This window comes from Pholcus phalangioides, unplaced genomic scaffold (assembly GCF_987345545.1).
Source record: "Pholcus phalangioides strain wild (caught in Gottingen) unplaced genomic scaffold, Ppha-v1.0 ptg000024l_1, whole genome shotgun sequence".
Lineage (NCBI taxonomy): Eukaryota > Metazoa > Arthropoda > Arachnida > Araneae > Pholcidae > Pholcus > Pholcus phalangioides.
In genome coordinates, this window is record NW_028301616.1 from 23,000,310 (window position 1) to 23,019,657 (window position 19,348).

The window sequence follows — 19,348 nt, forward strand, 5'->3', positions numbered from 1 at the left end:
CGCGCACTATCACCAGCGAAAGACCAGACGCGCCTCCACGTTAATATTCGTGAGAACCTCTAACGTATTGGAGACGCGCCGGAGACCGTTTATTGAGTAAAAGAAAATCTGACTGCAAGAGCCATACAGAATGGACACAACCGTGGAAGACAATACTGTCCCATCACGAGTCCAAGATTCTTGGATAGATATATGTGAGAAAAGGAAAGGTGACAGAGCAGCGCGTCTGCTTTCGAGGGAGCTTGGTGTCCAGACCTAGGCTCCCACCCGGGCCGTCTGCGCCGGGGAGCATCTCTGCTGGCCGTCTGCCAGAGAGTGATGGCTCCCATCTAGCCGTTGCTAGAGAGCGATCCCATCCAGGAAGCTGGAGAGCCAAGTTTTACCAAGGGGGGGACACCGCGCCGTCCCTCTACGACGGTTACAGAAAGAAAAAAAAAAAAAAAAAAAAGATTGAGCGAAGCAGAGTGCCCGTGCTGTGCAGATTTCCAAAATGATGAAAAAAAAAAAAATAGTGCAAGAAAGACCAGTATACAAATATACAAAATGTACAGGAGATCCTATAATACACACTATATACACACGATAATACACATGTGATCCTATAGTTACGGCGTCGACATCAGGAGCTTACACAAGCCCTGGGTGTGGTGAGTGGGTGAGTTGGTCGTATCGCATCTCGTTGAGGGGTTTCGGATTACACCAGCATAAAATGTTGACCGGTGGAGCGTGATCTGGTAACTGGCGGGTCAAGATCATCCGTATTTCCGCTGTCAGAGTCGCTAGACGGGGGGTCAGACATGGTATCTTGACGTAGAAGGTGCGAAAAAGCTTCCAAGAAGTTAATTAGTGCAGCAATTTTGTTGTAGTTGAAGGGGCTGCGCATCATACGTCGTTTCCATGCATATTGGTGCACGCTCCAGTCTCCCAAGAAGAAGGAGTGGTACGATTCCGTAAGGGTACATATGGAAACGTAGTGATGGAGATCGCCGATTCCCCCGCAGGCGCAGAAGTGGTTATTCGAGGCCTTAAACCTCTTCAAGTACGTCGGGAAGGGACCATGTTCCGTGTAAAAGATGATTTTCGTCCTTGACCACACCTCCCGACCACGTGAGACCGTTGGGACAATGAGGTTAACGTTGGTGGAAGTCTCCTCCGCATTCCATATGAGTTGCCACCTGCGGAGGACCAGCGAAGCAAAATGTGACTTCGCGTGCGAAGCTGGCAGCGGGAGAGTGATGGCAGAAGTGGCTGTCGTGGCGCTTTTTGCTAGGGTGTCGGCCTCCTCGTTGCCTTTAAATCCTTGGTGGGCTTTAATCCATGAAAGGCGTATGCGTGGGTGCAGGAGGAGGGTATTGCGAGTGTCGTTCACCAGTTGGGTTCGGTTGAACGGGTTTGATATGGCGTGGAGGGAAGAGAGGCTGTCAGTGAAGATCATAGAAGGTTCAGAGCATGATGAAGCGAAGCGGACCGCTTGGAGAATGGCAAAAATCTCGGCTTGGAAGATCGAGTTGAAATTGTTGAGTCGGGAGCTCCAGTCTTGTACTCGGACATGGTTGCGGAATGCCACGAATGCAGAGGCCACGCCGTCGGAGTTCTTGGAGCCATCTGTGAAGATCTGCCACTGTTGCTCGTTGAATGGCGCCTGGAAAAGAGCAATTTGGTCCGTCGCACTATCACCATCACAACACCTCGACACATCGGAAACGTCGCAGAATAATATACATCATACACGCACTAATATCTCACACTGCATATACTAATGTTGCGCACTAAATAATCACAACATCAGTCATCATCATATTTTCACCAGCAAGGATAGGTCGTAGAATCACTGGAACATCGGAAATATCGTTGAATCTTTAACCTCAACAGCCATTAGACTACTTCGGGAATCCTCGGGTGTCGTCGGCAGACATCGATATCTTCGGTAACAGCGGAGATCCACGGAATCTTTAACCTCAACAGCGATTAGTATACTTCGGCAATCCTCGGGTGACATCGGAAACAGCAACCAGCGGACGTCGTCGGCAATCATCAGTAGAAAAGAATAAACTTTTTTTTTTTTGTTTCGTCGTCGAGAAGACAAACTTCGCAGCTACCGATTGTGGGCTCGCATCGTTATCATTATCTATCTACACTGCTCAAAACAATTAGAGGAGCAAGCAAAAAAGTGAAGAAAACCGTGCGAGACAGCCACGCATTGGCATACAATGGATAGTACACGCGTATCAATGCGCAATACAGAAAAAAGACGTAAAAAAATTTGGAATTAAGCTTTAATTCTTTGAAAATATGGAAAAAACATGAAAAGATGATTTAGGGCAACAATTTGGTTACATGTAAACGATAAAAAAAAGTACTGTTTAGACATGATGCATGAGTTTTAATAGGGCGGTGTGGTCTCCTCGAACAGCTAAGACTGCTGCACACCTGTTTGCCATGGATGCGATGAGGTTATCGATCAGACTTTGGGGAATACTGTTCCACTCCTCAAGAAGTGCAATCTGCAAGTCTCGGACAGTAACAGGCAGCCTTGGTCGCGCAGCAATGCGTCGTCCAGGTCAGGAGAGCACGCTGGCCATTCCATACGCTGTATTGTTTCAGCTTCAAGCATGTTCTCCACCAGACGAGCTCTATGCGGTCGGGCATTATCATCCTGGAAAACAAAGGAATCTCCAATGGCTCCAGCGTAAGGGATGACATGAGGTCGCAGTATCTCGTCTGCATACCTTCGGGCCGTCAAAGTGCCATTCCGAATGATATGCAGGTCCGTATGTCCGCCTATGCTGATTCCACCCCATACCACCCAACCAGCTCGTCTGTATTGTGACCTTTCACGAACGAATGCGGGGTTATTTCGAGTGCCCCTGTCCCTCCATACCAGAACAAGTCGGGTGTCACACTCCAGACTGAATCGGGACTCGTCTGTAAACAGCACTTGGCTCCAATCATGTTGCTCCCAATCTCGATGTTCAGCAGCCCATCTTCTTCGGGCCGCACGGTGGCGTGGGGTCAACGGAATGCAGACCATTGGCCTACGTGCAAAGAGCCCTCCCTCATGAAGCCGATTACGTACTGTTTGGCTGGACACCCTTCGTCCTGTTGCCAAGAGCAACCGTCTTTGCAACTGCGTAGCATTCGCTGTTCCGTTTCGACGGGCTGTTAACCGTATATACCGGTCATCAGTTGCTGTAGTGGCGCGTGGCCGACCTTGCCCTGGTCGTCTAACATTTCCTGTTTCTTGGAATCGATTCCACAGCCTTGCAACAACACTTCTGGCGACTCCAACAGCGTCCGCGACACTACGTTGTGTTTGCCCGGATTCCAGTCTGCCTATAACACGCCATGCCATGGATTCCGGTAAATCACGTTGTTGAGACATCCTCAAGCCACCTTGTCTCAAAAAAAAAATACTGCGCAATCGAATTTCACAGTTACGGCAGTAAAACAGACGTTTCTGCAACATCCCGATTTCTGCCCTTATCTCCTTTTTCTGGTTTTTGACGTCATGAACTTTGATTTGCATATGAAGTTTTCTTCTTCCGTTTCCTGCTAGGCTTTAAATTATGGATGATTCATTTTATGTTACTTATCGGTATACATCTTTGCGTAATTTTGTTAAAACCATGTGCTCCCCTAATTGTTTTGAGCAGTGTATATCTATGTCTATCCCACTTCTGAATTATAGACTAAACGAATGAGGCGTTTCTTGATGGAGAGACGACATCGATAATATGAGAGATTTAATTAAATGATTAAAATATATTATACATCAGAGACCCATCGGGAGCGCATTTTCTTGCATGCGTCCGGTGTCACACTTCAACATCGAATGATACTAAATGATAGTACCGCTACATGGCAGGTGTCTTTCTGATACGCAATCGCATCTAAAGAGCAGGTGGTATTCGCTAACAGCACTGAGTAAGCTGTCCGAGGGCATGATCCACGTCGTCAGTTCATCTTTCGCAAAAGAAAAAAAAAATTTGCAAGTTGCTCGTGAATTTACAATCAAGATCATCCCATTTCAAATGTATATTCCATTGATTTGATGTAAATGAGGAACGAGACCATCACAAAATTTCTCTCTCTCTCTCTCTGGTAGCGTCTCTCCCTCTCTTTCTCTCTTTGAACAGAATAGCAAAGTGCTGTGTTCGATATTATTCCTGTCATGTCATTTTTTGAGATAGAAATCTCTCAATGGTAGGATAAAATATAAATAATGAACTTTGGACAAATGTCGAGAATATATATATACACAAAAAAAAAGACAGAGGAAGCCATTATCGACCATTTTTCAGTAATAACAGGTTTGTTCATGCACCATATCACTATAATAACATCCCCCCCCACCTCCCATATGATATTGTAAGTGAAAAAGGGGTAGAAGGGAATGTCCCAAGGCCAAGAAGCTATTTTGCAAAAGTCTGCGATGGTCTTTTTTCCATTTCCATGTTGTCACTGCAATAGCCTGAAGCCAAAGACGGCATTTTTCTGGGGGTTTTTTTTCGATGATACACCTCATTGAACAAGATGAACTGTTCATCTTTTCCGATTAACTTGTTACTTATCGTTTCTTTCCAGTCATCGTTCCTAAAAATACATCGGGTTTTTTTTATTTAACATCTTTTATCTCTTTCCATGCTTGCAGACATTCAATATAACGTACATAGGTTAGTATGTGTATTGAATAGGTTAGTGTTGTATTGAAAAGTCGATAAACTTTCCCGATAGTACTCAGAAATCACCAACAAATAAGGCAAATACACGGAAAATACTCTTAATGTATTTCGTCACACAGTGGGTGTCATCTTCAGAGGAAAAATATACAGAGTGCATATACTACCGATCGCCCAATAATCACACACGTGATTTTACCAAAAAGTAAAATTTACTAAAGGGGTAAAATTAACCGAGAAATTTTAGAAAGAGGCCCGTAAAATATCCTGGCCTGGGGACCCGCCAAAGATTCCAGGCTGTGAGTCATCACACCGGGATGCTAAGTATTTAAACTGTAAAAAAAATAGATTAAAATACGTTGACTGCGCATTCGTATCATTGCTAAAGAAAGAATTTCTGTGAAATAGCGCGCATGTGTGCAGGAACCACTACCATCACCGGACGAATTTTAAGGGAGTTATAACGTTTTGAAATTTCGTGACGTGTCAGTTTTCTAACGGTCAGTTACGCGCCGAACACCCAACGAAAAAAAAATTTGCCCGTGCAGCGGGTTGCCGCTAATTGAAAATGAACTGAAATATTCAACCCCGTGTTAGAAGCCAAGTACAGTTATTTTCTTCCACGATTGGCGCTTTTTCCTCTTTGTATGGAGTGATGTTAACCTTGTTATTATGTGTTACCTTCTCTTCACTATATTGGCAAATTTATCACCAGATTTGTAAAGCGTGGAAAAAAAAACGTATTGTAAAAAACACAAGATGAACACTTTCTTTTCCAGAATGTAGAATTTTTTTTTCCTTCACTGTTGAGTAAAATTATTTGAGGAAAAGGACAAGGGTAAAAACTGGTTTGCACAGCTTTAGCTCTCTTGATTATACTCAGGGTTGTAGCATTGCTATCAGCTTAAAAACGTTGTTAAGTTATACGTTTGGTGCACGTTCGGTGAATTTGTCAGGTGACGTCACCAATATTTAATACGTTATAATTATACCAAATATTAACTCTCGGTTGCTCAGCGGTGTATACTTTCATGTGTGTCAAAAATACATTGCTCTTGTATTTTTAATGTACAATCGATTTCCGTTTTAACGAGTACCGTTATAGCGGAAATCTCGTGTTTTTACGAACACTTTTCTAATCCACCAGATAAGTTTGCATAGGAACAATCTGGAATTATATGAATTCCTTTATAACTAAATTTCGTTGTAACGAAGTCGTTTCTCCAATCTCTCTTGGAGTTCATTATAACGGGATCCGACTGTATTTCCCTTATTCGTTGGGGATTTCTGAGCAACACATTATGTTCCTCAACCGGTGGTCCGTGAAACATTCCGCCGAATTCTTAAAGTCAGTAGCATGATAAAAAGGATGCTTTTGAAATTTCTATTCATGTGAGCAAAAAATAAAAGCTGTTTAGAGCCATGTCAGTAATATATAAACCAAATAGAGAAATCGAGTAGAAGCTAGTGCAGTGTTTTATATCACAGAAACATCGCTGAAGCCACATAAACAGTGGATGTCTAACGATGGGGAAAAAATGGAATCTTGAGCCTTAATTCGTTTATTGGGGTGTCGTAGACTATAATGGCTCATACTCCGACCTACAAACAATACAAATGTAATTCAAACATAACACATCACTCACTTCACTTCTGAAATATAGATGGCGACACTGAAAAATCAAACAACACTACATACGCACTCAGACTGTGTGAGGCACACACACAGCTACACTTCCGGTACAACTCACTAGATAGTAAATCGCCCATAGATGGTGATAGACCCGAGTTCTACTCGGTTTGAAAGAAAGAAAAAAAAAGAAAGGCTAAAACATACCTCACCCCCATCATCCTCAATTTTCATCATTCTTAATTCCATCCATATATTTTGCTAAGGAGCCCCTTGGCTTTCTTAATAACTTCAGAGCAGTGATGTGCGAATGAAAAACGTTTGTCAAAGATATGTTCGAAGGATAAATTATTTTGTCTTGAATATTGATGAATGAGTTCAAATTCAAATTTCTTCTCGTTTGTATAGAAGAGGAAAGGCGCATAAATGTTGCTCAAAATAGAGGAACGTTGTGCTTGGACCCCCCTGCTGCCACCTATTGAATACAACCAAAACCATTTGGTATTGATTTTTCAGTTAAAACTCATTTTTGTTTCAAACCGGTGTGCAGAATGGTAATAAATAATATGCGCTACGACTGTATATCGTTTAATTTGGCAGTAGGGATCCTGATGTTTCTCGTATGTGCATAAGTAAATGATAGTGAATTTTATAACGAAAGTATAGGTCAGAAAGTTTTCCTCTTATTTATTTATTTTATTTTATTTTTAGCCGTCCCTCAAATTATTTCACCTATTTATGTATTTTTTACTAGTCTCCACACACACACATACACGCGAATTATTTTTCCTACTTATTAAATTTTTAATTAAATAATTTGATGAGCAAATTATTTCTCCCATTTATTCCTTGAGGGTTCGCAAATTATTCTTCTATTTATTTATTATTTCACCGGTCCGTAAATTATTTTTCCTTTTATTCATTATTTGAAGGTTCAGAAATTATTTCTCCTATTTATTCCTTATTTGAGGATTCGCAAATTATTTCTCCTATTTATTCCTTATTTGAGGGTTCGCAAATTTTATTTCTCCTATTTATTCATTATTTGAGGGTTCGCCAATTTTATTTCTCCTATTTATTCATTGTTTGAGGGTTCGCAAATTTTATTTCTCCTATTTATTCATTATTTGAGGGTTCGCAAATTATTTCTCCTATTTATTCCTCATATGAGGGTTCCCAAGTTATTTCTCCTATTTATTCATTATTTGAGGGTTCGCAAATTATTTCTCTTATTTATTCCTCATTTCAGGGTTCGCAAATTATTTCTTCTATTTATTCCTCATTTCAGGGTTCGCAAATTATTTCTCCTATTTATTCCTTATTTGAGGGTTCGCAAATTATTTCTCCATTTTATTCCTTATTTGAGGGTTCGCAAATTATTCCTCCTATTTATTAATTTTTAGACGGTGAGCAAATTGTTTCTCACTTTTTGTGTATTTTTTGTTAATTCGCAAACTGTTTCCCTTAATTCTCTCTTTTCTTTTAAGTTCACAGTTGTAAAGAAGTTGGACATCGGTCTAAAGGGCATTCCAGCCAAATGATATATATTTGCCAGATTTACTTAAATACAATTTTTTTTTTCTCCTGACCTGAGCAAACGATAGCCGAACCGTATATCTTCTCGATTGCTTAGCATAAAATTCATTGTAAATCTTTCTCGACAGTCTTCACCAGCCTTCGTACGAAATCGAGTTTTGAACACCAAGAAGAATAGGATGTGAAAATCAGGATCGTACTCTTCGTATGTGTCGATGGTGTGATCCTCCAACGCCTGTAGATGATGGAGGTCTCAAATTGTCCATCGCACAGTTATTCAATCGACTCTGAATGGAGCTCTGAGCTACATTGCTCGGCTACAACAATAACAATAGTTGTTACGAAGGATAAGTTTTTAGTTCATGGGTCGAGTCTTTAAATGATTGCCTTCTTCCTCTCGAACTAGATAGCATCTTCAATATACTTGATTGTTTCCACTTTTGAGGCGCAACCATGCGCTTAACAACATCTTTATTGTCCTCTACAGTGATATCTCTACTCGCAAGTAATCCAAGTTACGAGCAAAGAAAAAAAATGCTCTGACTTGTGAATTCAACTGAGCATGAAACTGTCAGGAAAAAAGTCACTTGGTTTATTAAAGTTTAAGGAGGATTCTAACGAGCCGACAGAGATTGTTGGATTGTACTGTTTACTGTATTTGTGAGCATTAAATTGCTCCTAAGTAGCTGATTGAATTTTCGCCCGTTCCAGTCCATTCGAGATCATGGATCTCGATTATCTTTTCCACGAGGTAATTTCAATTAATTACATTTAAGTTGGCTTTATCAGTATTTTTCATCTCGATTTCGTTCTCGAAGAAGTAGTTCAGCTTTTATACGGTCCCCCAAAGATGTGGATCAGTATGTTTACAACTCCCGAAGTAGCAACTTTGCTTTTAAATGGCACATGAAAATTGATTCGGATAGTAAACGACTCATGGAAATTAATTCAGATTTCATACAGCCCTCGAAGAAGTGACTCAACTTTTATACGATTCACAAAAAAAAGTAATTCCCATTTTATATGGTTCAAGAAAAATTAATTCAGCTTTCATACAGCTTAGGAAAAGGCAATTTAGCTTTCATACAGCTTAGGAAAAGGTAATTTAGCTTTCTTACTGCTCACAAAAAATTAGTTCAGCTATATAGGCTACATCATGTCATAATCACGAATCTGCGATGTCTAAAAATAACGTGAGAAATGACGTTTCAATGTTTACTCATGTTACTCTATGGATGTTATTTTCCTAAAATGTTTTGTAACGTGTTTCGATAGGGCACACATTCGCGTTTCAGGCACAACTTAGATAGCAAAACAAAGTGTCCAAACAGCTGATAAAGAAAAAGGAAAATTTGTACATTCGTGGGCTTCTGTGGCGGACGATATCAAGTTAGTACTTTTTTACAGGGTGACTTAGAGAGAATCACTAGAGTCCAAAATCGTGCATTTCTTAAAAACACAGAATAGAATAATAAGCAATATGCGAATATACGGGGGGGGGGGGGTGGGGGGGGAGGATGTGTCTAAGTTTTACGAACAATTTTTGTTAATTGTTGATTTCGAAATGATATAATCATTTCGAAATTGGATGATTCTTTCTTAATCACCCTGTATACGAAAATCAAGGACCATGCACATCGCTACACTTCCACCGGACACTAAGTAGGCCTACATCAAAAAGTAAAGTAAATATATTTATATGATATTAAAAAAATTTAATATCTTTGGAAGTCAATATCGCCTAATTAAAATCGAAGTGTTCCAAAAAAAGCTTTCGGTCTTACTGTCAAAAAATAAGAATGTCCTGGAAAACTGGGACACATGGTCAGTCTACGTAGGGGTCGCCGATAAATTTTTTGGTCAAAATGGGGGGGTCGTACTTCAGAAAGTTTGGTCACATCTGGTCTAAACGAGTGTTTTAAACTGCTTATAATAAATCCGCTTTATTTTATCGAACGCGGTGTATCCACGGACTTCTTTCTGCGATGCACTTTTTTTAGTGCCTTTTTCGATTTGCGCCTGACAACAATCACTTGGACAATGATGATGTCAAAGCTTTTTTTATTTCAATTTACCCGAAGCGCGAAAAGGTAACTGTGAACTGACCCGTCACGGTTTAGTTGTGACTAAAAACGTGCTTGTCATCGAATTATTTTTTTTTTGTCACTATTTTGCAACGTCCATGAACCGCTCCGTGACATGGCGTTTCTGTCACCACTCTCACGCATAAAGGCTGCAAATAATGCTCCCCTTTGTTGTCTTCAAAGGAAAATAGGACATTGAGAGAGGAGAATAATGAAAGAGCCCTTCGGGTGAACTTGATATCTTAGTTACCTCTGTTTACAAGCGTTTTGTTGACTGGTGGGACAGTGAAAAAGAAAATCCCGGCATGCTTTCAATTTTAAAGATTTCCGATCGTCAATACTATCGACAGTGGGCGTCGGAAGTGTTTTGAACCTGTGGGTGCACGTCTTCAGCTGACTATGAGAAATTTTGATTTCTGAATCTAAGGTCGAACTTGGGCAGGTGCGAAGGGTGCAACCGCATCGGGCCGCTAAATTTTAGGGGTCAATAAACTGAATCAACGTGTTTTCATTAAATGATCTCTTAACAAAGCACTAGCTCATAATTCTGTCGAAGACAAGGTACCTACAAGTCAAGGGTTTTGATAGAACCCCATTCCTTCTAGCCAATGTCTTGAGTTCGGGCTCTGGGCAAGTAGTATGAAATTTTGGAGCACCCTTATGTAGAGTGTTCTTTGAGGTGAGGGCATGGGGGTGAGACCTTTGTGATGCAAAAGGGAGCCAATTTCGTGGCCCTAACAATTTAGGTGCCCCTAGCATGTACCCCGTTTGCCCATGCGAGAAACAGGCCCTGCTCTAAGCCAAGAGCACACGCGGGTTTGATGCTCGCTTGCTGCAACGTATTCAATGCTACACGGGTGGGGGTTGGGCAAAAATGCACGCTTGTTGAAATAGTATTTAGTTGCAACTCTAGGTAGATAATCGATCATCTGACCCTGACAGCCCTTCCATTCCACCGGGCTGTCCTGTCAGCTCCACCATCTTGGGGGGGGGGGGCATGATTATAAAGTAGCGGTTCTCAACCTTCAATTGCCACACTTACAATTTTTCTCGTTGGGCAATAGGCTCATATTAACAATATAGTACGTAGTACATACTGTAGTTTGATAGTCGTTCTCGGATGCTCCATGTAAACTCCCCGTGCGCCAAGACATCGGAGTATTGGGAAAAATCATTTTATAAGGTTGCAAAGTTATTTTCGCACCGGGCCGCAGAATACTTAAGCCCGTCCCAGTCTGAATCAATTCTGGCATTGCTCGGACTCGTGCCACAAACTACTGCGGGTGCTCAAGCACCCAAAACACCCCCGACGCCACTGACTATCGAAACAGAGGGACAAAATATTTTCTTTGGCAATACATATTACCTGGCTAAAAACGTTTCCGGCCCAGTGTGAAAACTATTTTTGCAGCCTTCTACATTATCTTGCATGCATGATTCTCACCTCTAGACCTACATGCGCTGGGATTCATAATTTTTTCTCCTAAATTTGTTTGAATATGAATATACTAGGAAATGGATATTTTTTAGGAGTTCTTGTTAAAAGTCTGAGGAACTCCCCATTCCCCTCAAAGACTGCCGTAGGTACGTTTATTAACGAGGCCGTTTTTTTCCCCCGAAAGACATGCCTGCAAATTAGAATTGTCAAGATGCGGCTTTGTCTGAAATCAAAACTAAAAATATGTAGTCAATGAAGTTGAATTTGCAAGTTGGATAAAGTTTTCGTAATGGTCCAGAGTTTCTGTGACCCTTGCTTAAAGTAAGGATGATATCGTGGGTGATATCGCCCTCTCGTCGGCGATATATATAGAATATATATAACTATAATAAGTTCATTTAAGAGCCCTAAAGTGGCGTGGTGGAAAGATGCTCGGGGGGGGGGGGGAATATAGATAACATGATATTTTCCCTAAAAAGAGAGAGATGACGCTACCATTTCCAACCCAACTCCGTAACGGAAATAAATTGCAGTATAGGGGTCATTCAAGTATTACGTCAGCATCGAGGAGGGGGGGGGGTTCGGATTTGCTGACTTTTGATGACAAGGGGGGAGAGGGGGGTTCGAAGGTTGCTTACGTCATGAACCACCCCTTTTTAAAGATATGAAATATTCTAAGCTGCTGACGGGGGGGGGGGGTCAAAAATAGCTCAAAATCTGCTTACGTAATACTTGAATGGCCCCATAGCGATATGGCCGGCCGTAGTCGGTGTGGTGTGAAGAAATTGAGGTAAGAAGAAGCTAAATTTGCAGGTGCCTTCCTTAACGATTTCGACGGATTTTTATTTTCAGCTTTCACACAGCCCTCGAAATGTTAGTCGGCTTTTATACTGCCCTCAATGAAGTTATTCAGCTTCTATTTGCATGCAGCCCCCCCCCCCCCACCCCCGAAGTTATTACTTTACTGCAGCAAAAATAATTCCGGATGAAATATGACTCGCAAGTCCAAAACTTTTTCGTCTACCCATGGTTATGTAAATTTCTACGGTTTTTTCAACTTTTTTTTTTACCCGATAGAAATCTGCATTAGTTTGGGTGACAAAATATAGTCGAGTGCATTTACAACATACCCTGAATAGGGTTTTGTAATTCTTTGAATTTTTTGGCCCATTCACTGTTACATATTTTTAGCTCCGTCATTGCATACCCCGCTTACAACATACACTGTGGATATGACATACCCACAGAGTAATAATACTATAGAGTGCGCGCGAGGGGTTACAATGTGAAGCAAAGATCCGGAGTCACGTGACTCCGGTCGAAAGGCTGGTCAGGGAATCTCGCTGGCAATGCTTTCCTTATGGCTACTCGTATGACGATCTACACGCGCTGTCTTATTTTTGATTAGAATGGCCAACACTTGCGCAGCTTTCGGATGTTCTGAGCGGTTTAGGAAAGGGGGACCAGTATCCTTTCACAAGGGAATACTTTTTTGCTTATTCCTCTTCTTATAAATTAAAAATTGGAATATTAAATTGACGATGCAATGGATTTCTGACGTAATCTCAGTTTTTAACGACTCCATTTTGGATTTAATTCAATTAAAGTTCCAAGTTTTGGTAAAATTCAAATGTCATGAATCATTATTAAATGTTTTAATAGAATTTTTGGCAATAAATGATTGAAATTGTGAGTTTTATGAAGTTTTAACTGAAATATACGTCTCCGCAAGATTTGGCGAGCTAGTGAGTTCATTCGACTTTTGCTCAACTTGGAAGAAAATATGCTTTTCAGAAGGAGAAATTTATGAAAAATATTCTATTTAAATAGAATGTGAGGAAAACTCCCCCCCCCCCCTCTAGACAATTGCAGTTTTGCATAAAAGTGCATAACTACCTCTAAAAATAATAGTATTTTTACCCCTCTTCACACCTGAGATAAAACTATTACAGAAAAGAAATTTTTTTATTCATTAATTTATGTTTGTTGTATGTGAAATTGCCGCTTCAAACAAGAAAATTAATTATTCAATTGATTTTTTGAGTCAATATCTGTACTAAGACCTGAAGTCATATATTGTGTACCTCAGATGTTATCTTGAAAAAGAATCATTCTAAAAACGATTTAATACCTTAAATTAAGATTAACATATGCATACTTTTGGAGCGAAGAGATTACATATGTCACATATATATGTGACATGTGTAAATATTATATTATATATATGAAATATTATATCCTAAAATATTATATATAAATATATATATACACACTTTAAATTATTACATATATATACTCTACATGGAATTTTAATTCTGATAATTTAGAGAAATTGATGATGAGATTCTGTAATTTTCTTGAGTAAAATCTATTTTAATCCTGAAATATTATGTAAGTGTTTACAGTTTTGTGTGATGAGGTTATAAAAGGTTTTTCAGGAATGTTAGAAATGAAACTTTTTCTTATTGTTTGAATATTATTTCATGACTGAATATGGTATGAGTGTGAATGTGTTACATTACATAACATAATATGATGCATTATAATTAATTATACATTAATTATGAGTATATAGAGTAATTGTAATGTTCTGGAAAGATATATTTTTGTTTTAATAACCACTAGTATAAATATTTGTTTATTTTATAGAATTTATTTTTTCAAATCTGATACTCTCTAAATATTTCACATAAAAATGAGTGAAATTCATTGAAAAAATGAAGGAAAGTTTTCATCAACTTGATCGAATTGAGTCAAATTTCGTTACAGCAACATCCTAGCTTCTGCGAAAACGCGCCAAATGTAATAGCGCAGAACCTGTTCTTTCCCCGACAATACTGCTCATCTTTTCTTCACGTTCGACAAGTTTTATGAATAGCGTGCGCAGTCTATTTATATCTTAAGTCTATGGACATACCCTTAACCTAGAAAATAATGCAGATATAGTAAACAAAAACGTTGAAAAATAGAGCCAAAAACCGATAAATTTGTGCAACATGTATTGTGTCCAGGTGGTATCTTGATATCCCCCCCCCCCCATAGAAAATCATGTGAATTTTTATAAAAGCAAAGAAATTTATTGTGCAAATACAGTGGATTCTGCTTATAAGGTTTTTAAGCAAAACCGTCGTAGAAAAACGTTGTAAGCAGGGCAACATAGTTTAACCCTTTAAGCGGCAAATGACGAGATATCTCGCTTCCATAAAAGGCTCTTATTTCATCATTGACAAGCCCATAGGAAGCCCATATAAGAAAATAGGAAGACGCCTACTTCATTAAAAAAAAAGATATGGTGTTTTGAAGGGGAGTTTTTAGTGAATTCTAATCCCTTCTGCCGCATGAAGGGATAAATCTGAATTCCAGATGAGTATTATTAAGAGATAGTTGGGACTACAAAAGTAAATCGTGATGAGCGAGAAAACGTTTTAAGGAGGAACGCTATAAGCGGGATCCACTGTAATTACATTAGCTACGGACGGATAGCGCCGTAACGATCTACAGCAGGGGTTAAAACTTTTTCTATCCGTGGTGTCCCTTTCCCTAATTGACGCTTATTCGCGGCTGCCCAGAGCAGTTAAACAAAAAAATCTTTTCGTATAACCTTTGTCAACGCCGCAGTTCCACGGCGGCACAGTTTGGGAACCCCTGGTCTACAGCAATGTTCTTCAACCTCTACTCCGTGAGGAATTCATGCCCATCCGTAAAAACATATCATACCAGCTCTGCTGCCATCTATCATATAAAAACAAAACTAACTGTTATAATTTGTTTTTATTTAATTCAATGTGGGTTTAAAACCGGTTATGCAGCATGAAAAAATACGAAAAAAATGTGTTATGATACCATATATTATTTATATCGGTGTAAATTTTGTGCGTCAAAATATCTGTTAGGCCGGGATTACACTACAAAACTTTGATAAAAGATTTTTGAAACTTGAAAAACAACCAATAAGCGCATGAGTTACATAATAAAGACTTATTGGTGGTTGTTGTAGTTTTTTACCTTTCGTAAAAGATCTTTCATCAAACTTTTATAGTGTGTTCCTGGCCTTACCATGTTTTTGCGATTGGCGCATAATCAGTTCTTGTAAGCATCAAAAACATACTAACCGATATTTTGGTGCACGAAGTTTACACCTTTATGCAGTATAGAAAACAATATACGGCACAATACTACACTTTGTTCATTTCCGTGCTTCACATCAGTTTGGAACCAACACCCAATTTCTCTTCGAGAATTGGAGCAGATAGTTTTGTTTTTATTTGATAGGTGGAAGCAGTAGTCTCAGTAGTGAACTCGACAAGATAAAACTGATGCTGACTTCTAGCCCACAAGTTAACCAGGCCAATCGAACCCATTTGTTCACCAAGGAGGTGTTAAGCGGGATGACTCGCTCCGATGGATATTTTATATTATACAATAAGATTTTCGCTTTGTTTGTTTGTTTTATTCTATATATATAAGATAAGACAAGTGTTTGGAGGTCAACTGTATTCATATTCGGCGCATAAAAAAATGCTGAAGTTCCGCGGCAAACATGAAAACATTGCGGCGCATAAAATTTACATCGTTAATCATTCCATAATTGGTACTAGCCAGCACCTCCTAGAGATAAAAGGCCTTCGCAGTCTGCTTGTGACGTCAGTAAGTAGTCCATTTTCCCTCAGAATATTCAGGGAAAAAAATTCCCTGCTCGCGCCAGTATCATCGTTGTGCGGAAAAGAAATGATAGGGCTCAGAATTGGCGATTTCTATGCCCCACATCCAATCACTATGCGGTATTTGCGAGCCAATCAGGAAGATTCTACGCCAAAATAGGAAGAAGCGAAATAGGATGCTGTATTTCAAAATGTGGATAATTTGCTAGGTAGTCTGAATGGCGTTTATGGCAAACAGTGCAGAGGCCTTCTATCTCTAGGAGGTGCTGTACCAGCCCATTGTTAATTTATATTGCCCATTGTTAATGTAGTCCATACTACACGCCGGTTTCTGACCGACAACCAATTTGAAGTTCAAACAGATTGATTTGTATTTATTTGATAGGTGGCAGCAAGGGTGCCACGCCGTTTGTCGCATGTATAATAGAATATGAAAAAGTTTGACGCATCGGATGATTTTAAAGCAGCGTTTCTCAACCTTTCTGAACTTAAGGACCAGTAAAATTTCTGAAAAAATTCGACGGATCAGTTGTGTCCCATGTTACGGGACATAACAGTATTTTCAGTTGCTCCGAATTGCTTTCTGCATTTGTCCAGTTTTTTCAACGATGTATGTTTAAATTTATGATGTTTACTAAAAACGTGATTAAACAGAGTTTTCGTAATTATCATAATTATGGTTATAATGCAAATATTCATCTTAAGTATATGTCAGTTTCAACGTTTTTTCCCTCAATTTTTCAGCGATTTTAATTGCAATTACGATTTTGCCGACATGACCGATGACTATTGTTGATGTCCCGTATTTTACTGTATATATAACATCTCAGTTTTCTTTATTATTCGTAATGAAATATGGTCATCTATTCGTTTGAATATTTTTTTTTTCGTCAAATATATTTCTGTTTACTGCGATTTGCAGCAGTTGTCTATTTCCCACCCTTCACCCAATTATTTGCAATAATTAGCAAATTTGTAACAAATTACATCTCTCGGCCGCAATTAGTGATATCCCGTATTTCGGACCGCAATTTCCATGACGATTTTATGGTCAACACAAGTATGAAGTTGTAATTTTTATTTAAACTCATATGGATATGAGTAATATCAATATTACAACAATTGAACAATTTTTCACTCAGTTGGAATCGAATCGTAGGTCTGCCTGCGGACAACCTATGCCATCGTCGCGGATCAGAGGTGGTCCGCGGACCATAGATCGAGAAACGCTGGATTATTCTTTTTTCGCCAGTTTGCAAATTATTTCTCCCACCCGTCAGCGAAATTGTTCACTTAATTTCGCAGGTCCGCAAATTGAAAAAGATTGAAGAACACTGATCTACAGCTAAAAAAGCACCAACTGTTAGCAACAAATATAATGATTCTGAGACTAAAATTTTGAGTTATTTGAAGAATTTCTGTGTCTTTCTGAGCATTTCTATGAAAACTTCATAAGAATTCGCTCGCTCTTCAAATTAATTGAATATTTCACTTTATTTTCTGGAATTGTTTCTTTAATAAATTCTGAATTTTCTCCAATTCTGGAATTATTATTATTATTATTATTTTCGTTTTATATATTTATTTTGAATTATCACGGGTGCTAGAATCATAGCCCTGTCAATTATTTTTCTTATTTTTGTGATCCATACGTTCTGAATTCCCATTAGTTCTCAGAAAATTGCTATCACAAGGTCCCAATTTTAATTGATTTTGGAATAATTTCTTCCATCAATTTAAAATTTTCATAAGTTCGAAATTAATTATTTATTTTTCATTTATTTGTTATTTTACATTCAATTGTGTCTACATTTTTTTTGCATGGATATTTTTCAGCATTTTCCTGTTCATTATGTAATGATGTATGAATTTTTGGATGCCGATTTCCCATCTCCCACAGAATACGTATATAAAATCGGGGCTAGGAGCCCGAAATCATTAAGATGCTTCTGGCCCCGCTATTATTTCCGCACCGGGTCCCGCATCTAGTAAGGGTGGCACCCATGGCCCCCCACAAGGGGTGGGCTGAGAAGGCTTCAGCCCTGGGGCCCGGGAGGATTTTAATCATTTTTTTTTTTTTGTTTTTTCACGCTATAAATTCATCATAACGGGGGCCTCGTGAAAGATCCCAGCCTAGGGGCCCTGCTTCAGGATGTGGGGGGCCATGAGTGACCCTGTGCAGGCCCCTTACGAACTTCAGGGACCAGAGTTGGATTATTTTTGCCTCATCTGAGCTAAACAAATTTTGCCACTCATTCCATTTTCTTGACCACCAATTCCGGAATTTCCCAAATTCTCTATTCCTTCTCAGTGCCGTCTTAAACGCATGGACTTACGGGGCCCCCTCAATAGAAGAAAGAGCCTCACAAAAATAAGATAAGGTTGAAATTTTCGAGAACAAGCCAGGTAGGGCCTCGGAAAAATTTCTTGACCCGGGGGCCCACGATGCTCTCGAGACGGCCCTGTTCCTTCTAGGATATAGCTTCTAGCCCGATGTGAATCCGGCTCCACTGCGGACCACGTTTTCAAAATCACTGGCTTCCAATATACAGAGCAATTTGGGAACCCGTTTTTCAGACCATGTGCTTCGTCGTATACTTTTGTGACTTCGAACATTCATTTGTAAAAATTCTTTGAAAAACATATATAAGTTATTGCAACTCACCGCCATTCTTTCGAAACTTTGATAACACATCCAGCTTATTCTCTAATGTAAGATTAAAAAAAATCGAGATAATCTTTTTAAATCTTTTCCCTTCAAATAAAGATCTAGCAGATCTCTCACGAGAGTAAACACACTCGCTGGCACTCGACGAATGAGAGAACCGGACTTGAACCGCGGCTGGGCTTTGGGTTGGGGAAAAATAGACACTCGTTTATGTTACATAATTGTTACTGAAATGTCCGGCTCGCTGCTGAAATGCATGTGGTGTGTTTGTTGTTGAACAAGTTGTGCGTGTGTCTGTGTGTTTTCTCTCTTTTTTTACCTCATTCTTCTTTTCTTTTTTTTTTTCTGCTGTAAGTAGCAATATAAGTTTCAACATTTTGCCCCGGTTTCGCTCTTTCTGTTTCTCGCCAAATGGCGCGAGGGGTTTTTTGTTATCCGTGACCGATCGAGTTTTGTTATTGAAAATGTGCGTTATTATATTCGTCGTGTGTTATTTTACGCGTTTTCGGTGGATATTCAATTTATTTATTTTTATTTTTAACTGGTAAATACTGATTTGTATCAAATGGTGTCGGGTGATTGTCAACCAGATTAAGGGCAGTCACGTACCCAGACACGCTCAGATTGTGAATTGGAAGTTTGCGCTTCGATG

At 39.3% G+C, this 19,348-nt stretch overlaps 1 protein-coding gene across 1 annotated transcript in view; it reads right to left on the bottom strand.

Annotated features, from left to right (window-relative positions):
• Positions 1-18,984, bottom strand: part of LOC149069007 (lewis-type alpha-(1,3)-fucosyltransferase-like) — a 37,042-nt gene extending 18,058 nt beyond the window's left edge. Inside the window, exon 1 of the mRNA XM_089251061.1 lies at positions 18,694-18,984. The gene's annotated coding sequence lies outside the window, so the exon portion shown is untranslated. The remainder of the gene's footprint in view (positions 1-18,693) is intronic.
• Positions 18,985-19,348: the final 364 nt, after the last annotated feature.